Genomic DNA, 9732 nt, shown 5'->3' with positions numbered 1-9732 from the left:
GTATAGAGGCATCCCTATAGTGCTTGCAAGTTTGCCCAATCCTTTTGCAGACCAGTATTTTAAATGCAGAGCTGGAAACTTGATCCAAATTGGGAGTTTAGTGAGCTTGGATCTATGGAGAGGACATCCCGGATACCATCTCTGTAATATTCCCTTCCTCCGTAGGTGGTTATTGGCCCTTCAAGGATTTTTGTCCAATCTTCCTCTACAAAGAATTTAAAGAGGAAGAAATTGTTGGGGAGCACTGACATTTGAAATTCACCTTTAAGCTTCCATTTTCGGAGGAGATGCTCTTTAAGGGCAGAGAGATATGGTTTTCGTCCGATGAAGTACCCAAAGAGACAATTACTCCATCTTTCTTCCTCAAAATCTTCCACAGCGAACTCGGCGTCAGTAGTACCAATATCTGAGAGAATGGGAGAATGAAACTCAATTTTCGTGCTTACAGGTTTTTCAATCTTTTTGGAAAAAAGATTATTCCAGGGGCCATTTTCCTGTTTATGCCAGTATCCATTCTCTGGAACTTCAGGGTCAGGGAGATTTGCAGGGAGAGAAGCGAGAGATGGCGGGGGGGTATTTGAAATTTGAATTGAACTATTCAAAGCGGGAAAAGTCTCGGGGGAGATAAAGACTGGGCGAGGGTTACTGGAATAAGATCCCGCGCGATCTAACCTCGACTTAGTCGATGTAGAAGGGGTTAGGTCAATAGAGGGGTTTGGTTTCAGGGGATGGGATGAGGCTTGAGGGGCTGAGATAACTGGGTCGCCTGGGCCGGGTGTGACTCTGGCCGAGCTTTCAAACCCAGGGGGTGAGTTAGGCGAGGAGGGTAAGGAGTTTGAGATAGGGGAAGCTACCGCTGCCTCACGGAGGAAAGGTTTAATGGGTAGATTTATGAATTGATTGATCAAAGGGGGTGGAGGGGGATAAAATTCGTCCGCAGTGGATTTGTCAAACGGAGTATAGGTTGAAATTTTGACAGCATTTGATTTCTTGGAGGGTGGATCCGCACTAACCGGTTTAGCAGGTTTCAGGAAGAATTTATGTGTGCGAGTTCCTTTTCGATAGGGGGATTCAGAGGTGGGTTCCAAAAGATGGCTTTCAAGATGTAAGCTTTGGAGTAAAGGGGATCCGCAGGGCAGAGGGGATCGGAGATCAGAAGAATGCCAAGGGAATCTATGGGTTTGGGGGATCTTTTGATACAACTTGTCTTCTTTACAGATAGTAGAGGATGAGTTTTCTCGGAGATCCCCGACGTATTTATTTTCCGATGGGGTATTTACAGCCGGCCGTCCTTCGTCATCGAGCCTCCAAGGGAAAGAGGGTGAAGATTTGCCTGGGTCGGGTGGCTCCATTGTTGCTGTCAAGATGTTCTGCGTACAAGCAGATACCCTTGATATTTGAATGACCCATAATTCAATGTTGGTCTAAGAATAAGTGAAAACATTATTTTTCAATGATTTCCTTGTCTACAAAGAAAGCCCCATGTCTCAGAATTACAAGATATTCATCACAAATTCACAAGATAAGATTTTAGATTGTAGCTTTCATCATTTTTTAAGAAAAGTTATTTTCTTTCTTTCACCCCACAATATCTTTGGTATTATTCTAGTGCATGGAGAAAAAGATATCTTCTTGACCCATAAGCTCTGTTGAAAATAGTTTAGAGATGATTATAGCAATTTCTATTCCTCATTCCCATTGAATAAGAAAGGGCAAGAAAAATTCAACACTACCTTTCTTTTCCTACACAAAATGTCTCCAAAAACCAAAAGGGATTTGCTAGGCAAGTTCGCCGAAAGTTCTATCAAGGGAGTTTTGGTCAATCACAGCACATAACTCTTCCAGCCAAATTGTAAATACTGTTTTCACTGAATCTAACTACAATAGTTTTGTAATTTTAAATCTTGTTGAGAGACTTGTAACTTCTCTTCTTACTTCCCAGATTGAGAAAATTTGTAGCAATGACATTTCAAGTAGCCAGTGCTCCAAGGAAAGGAAAAGGAAACCCATCTCCAAAGAGGGGCCAGATCAAAGCCAAGATATTTGGAAAAATGTTCAGATCAATCAAAACAATAGTTTCAAAGGTGACGGGAAAAGGTGGAGGATAAGCCCTGGATTCGGCACATCAGCTTAATGTCTATGGCCAGATGTTCTCTTGGATGTGAGGTTTTGGGCATTAGTAACAAATTAAGTTTTGTTCTTCCGTTTGCATTTATAGATAAAGATGGTATGTCCCCCTCTTGTATTTCCCTTGTTTATAAATAAAATTACAGGTGCCGCCCTGGGTTCCTAGATAAATTCTGCGTTTTAAAAATGTTCTCTGAATTCCAAACTACTTGATGTGTTTGGTTGCACCAAATCTCTCGAAAGTTGGACCCGGAATGTGGAGCCTGGGATGTGTTTGCACAAAATTTTACAGCAAACGTACGGGTGAATCGTAGTTACGGGTCGAACTCAGGGAAGAGCTATTAAACCTCTTAACTTAGGCAAAGTGAACAATTGTCCAATTATTACTCCAAAATTATCTACTGATTATCTAATCTAGATGATTCAATTAAAGCCAATTTACTAGTCTAACATTTTTTCAATTAACAGAAACAACTTTACTAATCTAAGGGAAACCTATTTAAGCAATTTAACTCCTAAATTTTTTTAAATAAAATAAATTAAAGGACTGATTTGATTGAGAATTTTAACCACTAATTTAGTCACTAATCTAACACAATAATTATTTAATTTAACGAAAAACTTAACAAACTATCTAGGTGCAAAGTTGTAAAACTATTAGAATGTTGCCTAAAATTCAAATAAAAAGTGTTAGGGTTAGAATCCACCATAAGTTAGATAAAAATTATTAGCTTGTATATATGGATTCGCTTCGATCACAATCTTGAGTTAGATTGAATGTATAGATGATCAATCCAGTCAATAAGAGATGAGATCAACGGATCACATATACAAGAGATAATCGATGGCATATATGATCTATAATTCGAATTTACAACCCCTCGTATATTAAAATTATATTAACAAAATTGAATCTAGACCGTTAGATCACACAAGCTAACAAATTTACTCTACCCTTAGGGCTTCATCTAAACCCTAAGATGGAATTTAGTTACTCATGATTAATTCAAAAGAAATAAAAATGAAGTAATAACATGCCATTAAATAACTTGAATATGGAAAAGAAATAACAATAACTTTATTCTTTAATTAACTTGGAACACGAATACATTGAATTGGAAACTTGAAACTAAAACTAAATAACAAGGTAGGGAAACTTAGTCTGATCTAACCAAGCTAATCTCCTTTGCATGTTATATGCTTTTATGTCTTGTGCCAAAACATGGTTATTTCTTAGTATTTTCTTGGATGGGCCCATATTACACTCTTAAGGCATGCCGTTCATTCAACGGTTGATCTTTTCTAAGTAGTGAGATTTTTTGTGTTATTTTCCCGATCAACGATCTAACCAAGCACACCCATGCTAGGCTTGGGTATCAATAGAAAAGTAGAAAAAAAGGTGGCATAATCAAAATTAGGGAGTGTGAATATTTAAGGTCCGACATCCATTCACGTTCACGAAAAGCAGTAGATAAATAAAGGGAAATGTTATCAGCACTACTGTATTTTGATGAGGGCACTCCTCACTTTATTAAAAGTACGGTATAGCCCGCACCCGCACCATAGGATGATCGAAACCATCCATCAGATGGGCCGCAGCCTAAATAGGTTGTGCCCCAAAAAAAATTTCCATAGCCCTCCAATCGAGGGTTGATCATAACCTTCAATAGATAGGAGGCTTAGGATCAACCTATGGAAATGATTTTTGGGGCACAACCTATTTAGGCTACGGCCCATCTAATGGACCGTTTGGATCATCCTATGGTTCGGGCCATACTTTACTTTAATAAAGTGAGGAGTGCCCTTATCAAAATACAGTAGTGGTGATAACATTTAACATCATCCATGCATTCAAAATGCATAGACATTGATCCATGCATAGAGTAGTCACATCATTAAATTAGGTGATGTGCCTAGGGGTGGTTATTCGGTTAAAACCGAACCGAAAAAACCGAAATGTTAAAACCGAAATTATTTCGGTTTCGCAAAATTCGAACCGAAACCGAAACCGAATTACGAGAAACCGAACCGATTACAAATTCGGTTATTCGGTTATAACCGAATAACCGAATTGTGAGAGGAAAAGAGGGAAAAAAGTAAAATTTAGGCTTGGATCGGAGGGCTAGGATCATCCGATCAAAATGAATTTTTGAGCACAACATAATTAAGTTGTGATCAATCGAATGGACGGTTTTGATCATCCCACGGAGTGCACATAAAGCAACTTTTTTTGAAAAAAAAATGGTTTCATCCCTTATTTCGGTTATTTCGGTTAACCGAATTTTTTTTTTAGATAACCGAAACCGAAACCGAATAACAGAATTTCCCAAAAAACTAACCGAAACCGAACCGAAATGGAGAAAAACCGAACCGAACCGACCAAATCGGTTCGGTTCGGTTCGGTTCTTCGGTTATAACCGAATAATGCTCACCCCTAGATGTGCGAGACAATTTAATGCCATCAAAGATTGATATTTAAGTTTTCACCATTGCCACCATGTCATCAAATCCAACCAGAGCATAATATTTAGTCCGCTTGTAAAGAAATCACTTGACCTTAGCATTCTTCTATCATTTAATTTTATTTTGAAACCCATTACCGATGAATTCTAAAACTCTTATGATTGTTATCTTTAAGTTCAAAACCATTAGCATACAAGATCATATGCAAATAATTCTATAGGCATCCAAAGAGACCCTCTAGACTGTTTCTTTTAGTGAAAAAATGAGTGTATAATTTGCTTTACGCCCATTTTCTTTGGGTCCCACCAGACATATATAATTTGTTTCTTTAGGTTGAATTGTGACCCATTGTTTTCTCCATTCACCCATTTTCTTTAGGTATTTGAATCATATGATAGTTCTGCGACTTGTTTTTTGTCTACTTGGACTCTCTTGCTCAAAACTACTCTCAACATCTATCACACGACCTGTTTTTCAGGTGGTAATGGCGATGAGGAAGTTTGCAATGTTTACTGATTGGGACACCACTTTTTGCATGCCTTTCCATGCTTAAAACTGGAAACTATTCATCTCCATATTTTAAACACGTCATGACCCTGAATATCATCTACGTAGTGTGATACTAACACTAAAGATGTTTAAAAAAGGATGCCTACCATCTCTACCCAAACCCATGCATATGAGACCCACCATTTTACACCTGGGCCTACCATCTCCTACTAAATCCATGCATGGACTGGGGTCCGTCTTCCCGATCTCCACTAGGGGTGGCAAAATTGGCCGAACCGAACCGGAACCGAGCCGACACAGAACCGAAAATTCAGTTTTGGTTTGGTTTGGTTTGGGGATCAAACCGAACCGAAACCGAATATCTCCAATAATTATGAGTAAGGGGTTGTAAAATTGGCAGAACCGAACTGAAAATTCGATTTTGGTTCGGTTACCAAACCGATTCAAATTTCGGTTAGGTTCGGTTTGAGGGTCAAACCGAACCGAAACCGAACCATTGCCACCCCTAATCTCCACCCAAGCCCTATGCATAGAATGGGGCCCACCATTTTACACCTTCTGTAGTAATGTGATGGGGCCCATCAGTTTTCACCCACGAGTCAAAGGAACAAAACTTGGCTCCGAAACGTGATGGAGGAGGTTTCTCTCCATTTCCTACGTGGCCCAGTTAGAGTCTGCCACATGGCGGATTTGGGATGATTGGAACATGCTTTTTACTCTAAAAAAAGAAGAGATAGGAGGGAAAGGAAGGGTACGATTGTGTTTAGCAAAAGTAGTCTATTTTAGTTGAAAAAATCCGCCCACGTGGCAGACTCTGACTGGCCATGTTAAATTGCAGAGCAACATCCTCCGTCATGTTTAGAAATACGTCAAATGAGTCCAACTTGCAAGTTGCAATGAGAATCGTTGGGTAACCAAGGTCCCTTGTTTGATAGCGGCACTACCCTTTATTGGTTTGTTGGTGATTGCCTTTTCACAAATCACAAGACTACCTATGCACAATAATTCATATTGTAATCTAAATTATATTCTGATTTCTATTGTAATTCTCTTAAAAATGGAAAAATAAAATAAAAATTCTAGGGAGACGATTTTTTCACCCCTTGTAGAATAATGTGCCCTCCTTTTAACGGAATTGTGGGCAGACTTGAACGCTTTTTTATGTCAAATCACATTAAAAGAGGGGTGCATGATCCTACAGGGGGTGAAAAAATCATCTCCCAATTTTTAATTCAGAAAATTCGAATAAAAATTGTATTCCAATCCGGGCATAATCAGAATATCACCTCTTTGGACCGGAAACAGATTCCGGCATATATTTTCCTCCCTTTAATCCCCTCCCCCTTGGTGTCATTTGCATACCCTGTTTCTGTTTCTTTTTTTTTTTATATATAACCAAATGCCTGAATCAATCGGCATTGGAATAGGATGCCGATTCCGAGAAGGGCAAGAAATGTTTCAAAAAACTAAATATTTATAAAACAAGATAAAAAAAAAGAAGAGAAATGATAGGTGCAAATGCCCTCTTTATGCAAGCAAGGGCGGAAGAAGGGCCCATGAATAGATCCACGTAATTAAGTGCAAAAGAATTCAATTTCTCAACGACTTTAGAAATGAGATTGCTTAGCAAGTCCCGGCAATTTCGCAGTAAGCCATTTGGGGGCTTTTGCATTTGATAACAGCCACCTCGTGTCTGGCTGCTCTCAAATGCAAAAGTCAGCCACGAGATTGCTTGGCAAGTCCCGAAGCAGTTTTATTATGAGGACGCTTTGATCATCTAACAAAACTTGGGTTGGAGGAACTTTCATTTCTTCATGCACGGAATTTTGATATTTCCACACCCCTTGCTATTAGAGGGGTTTAAAGGGTGTTGAAGCCAAGTTTTGCTTCTTCTTCTTTCTTGCGCTCCTGGCTCCTTCTTCTCTCAGGTGACCTTCTTCTTCAAGAAATTTTGTTTTCTATGTTCAGATTATATGTTTATATTAGATAATCTTGGTATCATTAAAAAAAATGATAGATTAAATGGCATCTCTTGGAGCTGAAAACAGTGTAGGATTCTATATATCTGAACAATATTATTTCTCAAGCTATTTTCATTTGTTAGAGATCTTGAAGGACGGTATTATGATTAGCATTTTCTAATTCTCATTCTTATATTATGACTCATTGATTAAAAAAGGGCAACAAAGTTCTATAAATCATACTAGGATTAAAACTCTTCCTGCCAAATTGTCAGTACTGATTTCACTGATGAATCTAACTCAAAGGTTTGTAATTTTGTAATAAAAATGTAGACCCTCCTTCCTTCTTGAGAGACTTACAAATTTGCTTCTTACTTTCCAGTGACTGCATTCTCTTCTTGAGAAAATTTGTAGCGATGGCATATCAAGTAGCAAATGCTCCATGGAGAGGCAAGATCAAATCTATGATATTTGGAAAAATGTTCAAATTAATCATGAAAACAGTTTCAAAGATAAGAGGAAAAGGTGGGAGAGTAGGCCCTGAACCCGGCACATCAGCTTAAAGCATCTACACTCCCAAAGCGCCTTCTGGTATATTTCTCTTAAAATTCAAGGGCCAGATGTTCTCTTTGATGTGATTTTGTGGGCATTCATAGTAAATAAAGTTTTCTTCCTTGGTTTGGGTGAAAAAAAATTCTCCGAGAAATTTTTGGATGAACACCCAAATTGCAATCTAGGCCTTTCTAGATTGCAGTTCTAGATTGCAGAAACTGCAATCTAGGAAGGCTCCAACAGGACCCAAATTTCAATTGGGATTTAGTTTGTGAAGTGCTTAAAATGACTCTGCTGCTGATCTTTAGATTCTGATACAGAGAATAGGAATAAACAGATAAAGGGCACGATTCTTAGATTGTGCTCTCTTATTAGCCAATAGAGATGGGTTTTTAAATCTCTTTGACAGAAGCATATTTCTTTTTTACTCGGGATTAGGAGTTGAATTATAGTTTAGCTTTTGGATTGCACTTCAAGATGTAACTTTCATACTCTATTTTTGTTAATTTCGATGATTAGGGTAAGCCTCTGGTTCGTTTCTAGATGATTTTTTCCTCTTTCTTTCTCATTTGGGGGAAGCTGCTTTGTTGAAATTGCCTATTACTGTTTTTTTTTTCTTTTTAATGCAAATTGCCCGTCACTGTTATTTCTGCAATTTGAGAATAGTGCTGGCATTGTTACAAGTTCAGAGTCATTTTGTGCTGAATTGTAGTATACTTCTTCTTTTTTTTTTGGAAGTCTAAAACATTCTCTCTTTTTTATGGATGCCTGGTGTCTGCAACATTAAAACAGACTGGGTTTCATGTACTGCACACAGAACCTCGTATCTTGGGTTTTCATGTATCAAAATAGAAAGGTGTTTGTTGGGCCTTTTTGAGACTGAATTTTCAGGATGTTTATGGGTTTCTGGTGGTAATTGGTATCTTGAAAGATCAAAAAAATATTGGGTATTTCATGGATTAGATAGATTGAACAAATGAAGTTTGTTTTGGGCCTTTTATGTTGAAATTGGAGAGCTTTGTTTGGGTTTTTGCTTGTGTTTGGGATTAAATAAAATTGGGTGTTTAATTGGTTAAATAAAGGAGAAGCAAAAAATAAATTTGTCTGTTTTTCCTTTATGTTATCCAATGGCCCGTGTTATGATAAATTGCTTTCCTTATTAGCTTTCATTCCAATCCTTATTTTCAGGGAAGTGAATCCAGAGATTGCAGGAAAAATCAACATTTACCATGGTGATTCAGGTGCATAGTTTTTGCTCTCTGTTGTCGTACTTTTTACTTTATTATTCTGTGCTCTTGTAATAATTAATAACAATATGTAAACACTTATAAGACAGTGAACCAGAATGTCTCTAGAATGAGTTTAGTGTGGATACAGCTACCGTGTTGAGGATTTATTTGTTAGGTTTCCATTTATGCATTCCCTTTTACACTAGATAATATTCCTTCTCTGGGTCCCACAAGAGGACGTGCACATGTAATCTAGACTATCTAGACCGTTGATTTTGTAGACCATCCTAAGGTGGCAAATGTATGGTCTTGATCTGTTAAAGTATAAAAGATAAATACTGCCTTTCTCCTGGAGAAGTTAGTAAGTTAACATGGTATCAGAGCCAAAGGTCTCGAGTCAAACCTCCCGGATAGCAAAAATTCCACATGCGATGGTCGGCGCAAAGTGGGACCACATGTGCCACGTGTTTGCCAAGTGGGCCACACGTGCGGGAGAGTGTGAAAGTATAAAAGATAAATACTGCCTTTCTCCAAGAGCTTAAGCTTTTGGAGAAATTGGTAAGTTAACATGATCCCACCACCGCTAACGGACATCTCATAAGTAAGAGAAACGAGTAAAGTGGGTGTATAAGAGTGATCTTCTTTATAGGCAATACACCAAAAGTGGCTATATAAGAGTTAGTAACATCTGGTTATTATTGCTATGGCCCATCTAGTAAGTGGGGTCATGGATTGTGTGTTTGTGTGTGTGTGTCTTGTACTGGCCAATCAAAATCACCATATAATCTCTCACTTCTCTCAATATCAAACCTCTGTGACCTCTTTGAGTGCCACCAAAATTTGTTTTTATTTGTAAATAATATTATTTTAATTTTATTTTATTTGCAAAT

General features: G+C 38.0%; 1 long non-coding RNA gene across 1 annotated transcript; it reads left to right on the top strand.

Annotated features, from left to right (window-relative positions):
• The first annotated feature begins 6872 nt into the window (after window positions 1–6872).
• Window positions 6873–8989, top strand: LOC143885197 (uncharacterized). The gene is made up of 3 exons (XR_013253165.1): window positions 6873–7028; window positions 7444–7652; window positions 8802–8989. It is a non-coding gene; the product is annotated as an uncharacterized LOC143885197 (long non-coding RNA).
• The last annotated feature ends 743 nt before the right edge of the window (window positions 8990–9732 follow it).

This window comes from Tasmannia lanceolata, unplaced genomic scaffold, assembly GCF_043159265.1.
Source record: "Tasmannia lanceolata isolate RefF3 unplaced genomic scaffold, GAP_Taslan_0.1 ptg000002l, whole genome shotgun sequence".
Lineage (NCBI taxonomy): Eukaryota > Viridiplantae > Streptophyta > Magnoliopsida > Canellales > Winteraceae > Tasmannia > Tasmannia lanceolata.
This window is presented reverse-complemented; position numbering and strand designations above follow the sequence as displayed.